The sequence below is a fragment of the Neofelis nebulosa genome, chromosome 16 (genome assembly GCF_028018385.1).
Source record: "Neofelis nebulosa isolate mNeoNeb1 chromosome 16, mNeoNeb1.pri, whole genome shotgun sequence".
Classification (NCBI taxonomy): Eukaryota; Metazoa; Chordata; class Mammalia; order Carnivora; family Felidae; genus Neofelis; species Neofelis nebulosa.
Genome location: NC_080797.1, coordinates 17,800,723 through 17,806,171, shown reverse-complemented (window position 1 = coordinate 17,806,171; position 5,449 = coordinate 17,800,723). Strand labels below are relative to the sequence as shown.

The 5,449-nt window shown below is 53.5% G+C and overlaps 1 long non-coding RNA gene across 1 annotated transcript; it reads right to left on the bottom strand.

Moving 5' to 3' along the window:
* Window positions 1-1,438: 1,438 nt before the first annotated feature.
* LOC131497853 (uncharacterized) lies at window positions 1,439-4,339 on the bottom strand. The gene is made up of 3 exons (XR_009255183.1): window positions 3,415-4,339; window positions 2,417-3,178; window positions 1,439-1,913 (listed from the first exon to the last, which is right to left on the bottom strand). It is a non-coding gene; the product is annotated as an uncharacterized LOC131497853 (long non-coding RNA).
* Between the last annotated feature and the right edge of the window lie 1,110 nt (window positions 4,340-5,449).

Sequence of the window (5,449 nt, the reverse complement as noted above, 5' to 3'; positions counted from 1 at the left end):
GCGCCCCTAGACAGAAATTTTCTTAAACTGCCAAGAAACACCTACCAGAAAGCATCATACTTAATGATAAACCACTAGAATTACTTTCCTTGGCGCCAAGAGCAAGATAAGGATGCCTGTTCTATCGTTCTGATTCGGTAATTTACCAGGACCTTCAGCTAAGCTAATACACAAGGGAAAACACATTTCTTTGGGTAAATATTTGGCTGCATTGAATTGGCATCAATGCAGATTGATGGTGAAATTGAAAATGGGGATTTCTTCCTCACGTGAGTGTCTGAAGGTGTTCCGGAGCCAACACCGGCGGTCCATGAGGTTGTCCAGGGAGCCACGCTCCGTCTGTCTGGGTGTCTCACCATCCCTAGAGTGCTGCCCTCAGCCTGTGGTCCACACCCCGGCCACCACGTCTGCAGGTAAAAGTCCAAGAACTACCAAGGCAATTTTGAGGACGATAGATGAGACATTTGCCCTTCCAGATGTATATACTTGCTCTAAAGGGATATGCGGTAATAAGCCAGTGGTGGCTTGCATCTAAGAAAAATAGACCAACAGGGTAGAATAGGGAAGCCAGAGGCAGATGGTCAGTCTGTGACAATTTGGCAAATGCCAGTACAGATCAGTGGAGGGCAAGAGTGAGCAGTACCGGAAAGGCAAACATAAAATGTATATTTCCCTTATACGACACGTGAACATAAGTTCCAGATGAATTAAAGACCTGAATGAGAAAAAAGCAAAACTCTCGATCTTTTAGGAGAAAGCACAGAACATCTTTATGACGCCAAGACAGAGAACGACTCACGATTCCCCAAAGCGCCAATGGTGCGGAATCCGAGAAATACATTGGACTCGGTGGAAATTTAAGGACAGTGTAACGAAGTAAAAGGACAGTGTAACAAAGTAAAAAGACAAGCTTCACTCTGGGAGATGTTTTACAAGCACCATATTGCTCAATAAATTTTGGATGAATAGATGCATGGAGGGACGGTTGAAAAGAGATATTTGTTTACTTCTCCTGCCTCACCTCCAAGTGGGCAGGGAGCCCGAGTGTTTGTTACGGTTTTAAAACGTGGTGTGCTAGTAGAAAATTCGAGTTACGGTAAAGAAATAGATCAGGAGGCGGCTACCATTGGAAAGAGAGTTCATTACACACAGTTGCCAAGAGAGGCGGTATACCTCTTGCCAGGGAGCCTCAGGGGGAAGCACCAGGCTCGGTCAGGGGCACAGGGAGAGGAGGGAACTGTGCGCATCTGCCTTTAGCGTAGTTTCCATGGAAAGGAATGTTCGAGGCAGGATAAGCAGGTTTAGGATTGGCTACTTTGAAAAATCTCAGCAGGCTCTGGGGCACAGGAGACACCCCAAGTTGTCTGATAGCTGGCCTTGGAGTGATCAGGACAGGTGCATAGTGATACAGAAGGATTTTTTTTTTAGGAGTGTGTGGGGGGGGGAGGGGGCTCTGGATTGATCGATCTGTGTTTGTATAGTATTTTTTAAGAGAGAGAGCAGGGAAGGGGCAGAGAGAGAGAGAGGAAATCCCAAGCAGGCTCCACACTGTCAGCGCACAACCTAACGTGGGGCTCGAACTCACGAACCGTGAGATCATGACCTGAGCTCAAACCAAGAGTGGGACGCTTAAACCACTGGGCCATGCAGGTGCCCCTTGATCTGCATTCGAAAAGCACGTCCCCTCTGACCATAGGGTGTGGCGGAAGAAGGTCAAGGGAAGCGGGAGGCCGAAGCGAGGGGACCCAGGGACGTCCAAGCATATGCACGCAGGGCAGAGGTTCGGACATCGTCTCCAGAAACTGGAAATGCGGTCGATACAGTTACACGCCGGCTACCGCTCCCACCTTCCGACCTTTTTTATTGCCTCGCTCTGAATTTCCTTTCCTGGTAAACAGCTGCTCAGTCTGGAGCTTCAGGGGAAAAGGATGAAATTAAAGTGTCAAAACCAAAAATTTATTCCTGTTTGTGCCTTATTTTTGGTGCCTGGCACACAGGGCCTGGTAGACAGGCCCAAAACACTGGTTTCTTACCCTCACCTGCTTTGCCTGACGGAAAGACAAGGCCTCTCCCCGTCTGCGGAAGGAGGGACACACGACGGCCCCTTCTGGAACAGGCCCCTCTTTGGATCAGCTCGTTCCCTTGCCCACACTCCTCACGCACCCAGCCCACTTTGTTCCCCAAATGCTTTTCTGCCAAGCTCACTACATGAGCAAAGTAATGGTTTTATTTGCATGAGTGAGACTCTACCCTAGATTAATCTCACAGCATCGATTTTAGGATATTTAAGTGTGAACCCAGCTGTCATACTCTCCCCCAGGAGTGGAGTTCGGGGCCCAACGCTCGCTCTAGCCGCCCACGAAACGGAGCGTCCCAGCCTGCCTGCCAGCTACCAGCTTCTGGAAGAGGTGCTGACCTGGAACCAGAAGGAGGAGTTCCTCCCCGGCCTGTTGGAGGCGGGAGGGCGCTGGCTTTGAAGCTGTCGCAGACCTGACCAGTCTCGGCTGCTTGGGAAGCTCCTCCATGGGGCCACGTTTGCAGGGTCCTGTAATAGAGCAGGAACTCCCTGGGAAGTCGGGTGTCGATAAGACAGGGTCACGTGCCTGCGTTCCAGAAGGAGCGACAGCCAAGAGAGCCCCAAATTCCGATATGGAAGGGGCAGGACCAGCGATATAATTCACAGCCCCCCCGATGCAACATGAAAATGTGGGGCCTCTTGTCCAAACATTATTAAGGATTTCAGCCAGCAGAGCATTAAACACACAGGGGGCCCCCCAGGAAGCCGGCCCTGGGAAGGAAGTGTGCTCCCTGTCCTGCCCCCGGAAGGAAGGAACAGCATTTATCGCCAGAGGCGGGGATGGCCGAGTTAAGTCCGCACAAACGAAACCTCACCAAACAACCCTACCTTCCCTCGGTTTCCCCCATGTGTTCACCTTCTGCCCCTAGGGGCCCACAAGCACTTTTCGTCACCTTGTCCCTTCTCCATAATCTATTGCCTTCTGTTGAAGTGACACATTAAGTCCCCTGAGTGTCACTGCCCTTCTGGGCCTTCGTCCTCTTGCTCTGATGTCCTTCGTGCACCTAACAATGAGCATTCTAGCATCAGATGAAGTCTGCGTGCCATTTCTCTCGCGCATGGGCCTTTGACAGTGCAGCTCCTAGGCCCTGGCCCTAGAACCTTGTTCTTTTAATTTTTTTTTTTCAATGTTTTTTATTTATTTTTGGGACAGAGAGAGACAGAGCCTGAACGGGGGAGGGGCAGAGAGAGAGGGAGACACAGAATCGGAAACAGGCTCCAGGCTCTGAGCCATCAGCCCAGAGCCTGACGCGGGGCTCGAACTCACGGACCGCGAGATCGTGACCTGGCTGAAGTCGGACGCTTAACCGACTGCGCCACCCAGGCGCCCCTAGAACCTTGTTCTTGAGGGGAGAGAGGGAAGCTTTTCCTCCCCTGAAACCTTTACAAGCGGAGGCCCTCCCCTGGCTGTGATGGGAAACAAAGCTCCGCGTGCCGTGACATCGCTGGCTTTGAAGGTGGAGGAAGGGGCCGTGAGCCAGGGGATGTGGTGGCCTCCGGAAACTGACAGCAGCCAGAAAGAAAAGAGGGTCCTCGATGCTACAACCACAAGGGGCTGAATTCTGCCACGAGAACGTGCAAGGACACGGGTCCTCCCCAGAGCCTCCAGAAAGGAACCCAGGGGGACCTGTATCTGACTTAGGAGCCACAGAACGGTCAGGTGACCTGTGTGTGTTGTTTAAGCCACAAGTTCACGGTCACCTGTTACAGCAGCAACAGGAAAGGAATACGGGAACAGGCAAAGCATGCTGTCTAATACAGGAGGATAGAGAGCGGGAGCTGGGGGAGTGGGGAGGGGAGGGGACAGGGTCAAAGGGAGCAGGTGAATGGGGATAGGGCCCTTCCCCTGCCCAGAGGGCCACCAGCTTTGGGGCATGGCCGTCAACAGCCGGGAGGGCGGGCCGGCCTCACCCTGGAAACCGAGCACTGAGTGCAGAGTCCCTGGCAATGTAGGCCTGGGAGGCACCGGGAGTCTGCACGTCTGCATGGCTGGGCCGATCCTGATGGATGTTTCTGCCAAGGGGTTCATGCCATGGGATTCACCAGCCCTGGGCCTTCTCTAGCTGCACAGAGCAGCCCCCCAGAACCTATCCTGACTTTCATTAGGGTGCCCCCCTCACCCCAGGCTCCCTCCCGGAGACCGCTCGAACCTCTCCCATCGACAGGCAGTATTTAGATTCTCTACCGAGGTCTGTCCCCCATTTAGCTAGTGGCCTCGAGGGGGGTGGCATTACCGTCTGGTGATCTGATGGCCGAGGCCCCAGGCCAGCTGCTCAGTTCCCCTGTTAACTACTCCCCACCGCTGACTGCGGTCTTTGAGCGCCCAGGTGCTGGGCAGGCCAGGTCAAGACAGGCCGAAAGGCCGGGCTGCGCACGAGTGACTGGAAAAGCGCCTGCTAATTACTTCCCAGAGTGCTTTGTGACGATGAAGCTGTTTCGGGCCAACGCTCGGGAAATCCAGCTTGCCGTTTCACATCGGAACCGCTTTCTGGGCAGGAGGTGGTTAAGGCAGCTCCAGACCAGTCCCAGTCTGCAGTACCACAGGTCCCCCTGTCATGGTGCGTTTTCTTCCAGAATTAACGTTCCAGGCCGTGCCCTCAGAAAGGCCTTTGGAAAACAAACAAAAAAACAACAAACCGCGTTAACCCAAACTTGGGACGCAGCTAGGCACATTCTGGTATTTGAGCATGGTGGCAGGAGGCCCAGAAATCAAACATGAGAACATGCATACAGGAATATTTAGGTAAAATAACATAGACTCTATTTTTATTTCTGTGCCGGGATCGTGCGTCGGCTCATGTCACTTACGTTCAAGGGGCGTAACTGCAAAACTCCGGAGAGATTTAAATCGTGTAGGAATCAGTGCTGATTAAGTTCTTGTATTCGTTCAGGGGTTAATGAAAGCAAGGACCACGTTTACAGAAAGATGTGCCCAGGGGCAGGAGGGACTCTGGCCAGAACAGATATGAGACCTCTCTCACCTTTGCTGGATCTCAAAACAGAAACCCTCTCCCCAGGAAGTGAGGCGGACGGGATCCTACGTGTGTTGGTGGCTGCAGCCCCGAACCCTCCTCCAGAGTCAACAACCTCGTCTCCGTCAACCTCCGGAACTGGTACCTGTGCTGAGGCCGTGACGTCCAGAGGGCACGGGCTCTGCCTGCGGCCAGAGAGAATGCCCAGACGGTTGCCTCCTGCCCCCAGCCCCCTCACAAGTGCCCTGTGCTCAGGGCTGCAAGCCTGGCCTGCCCAGGATGGGCTCATTCTTCAGAGCACAGTGCCTACAGGACAGACGGGTCCCCCTTGGGGGACACAGGTGGCACAGCCTCCTGCTGTGAGGTGTGGGAGGGTCACAGAGCTCTGCTCCCAGGTCTG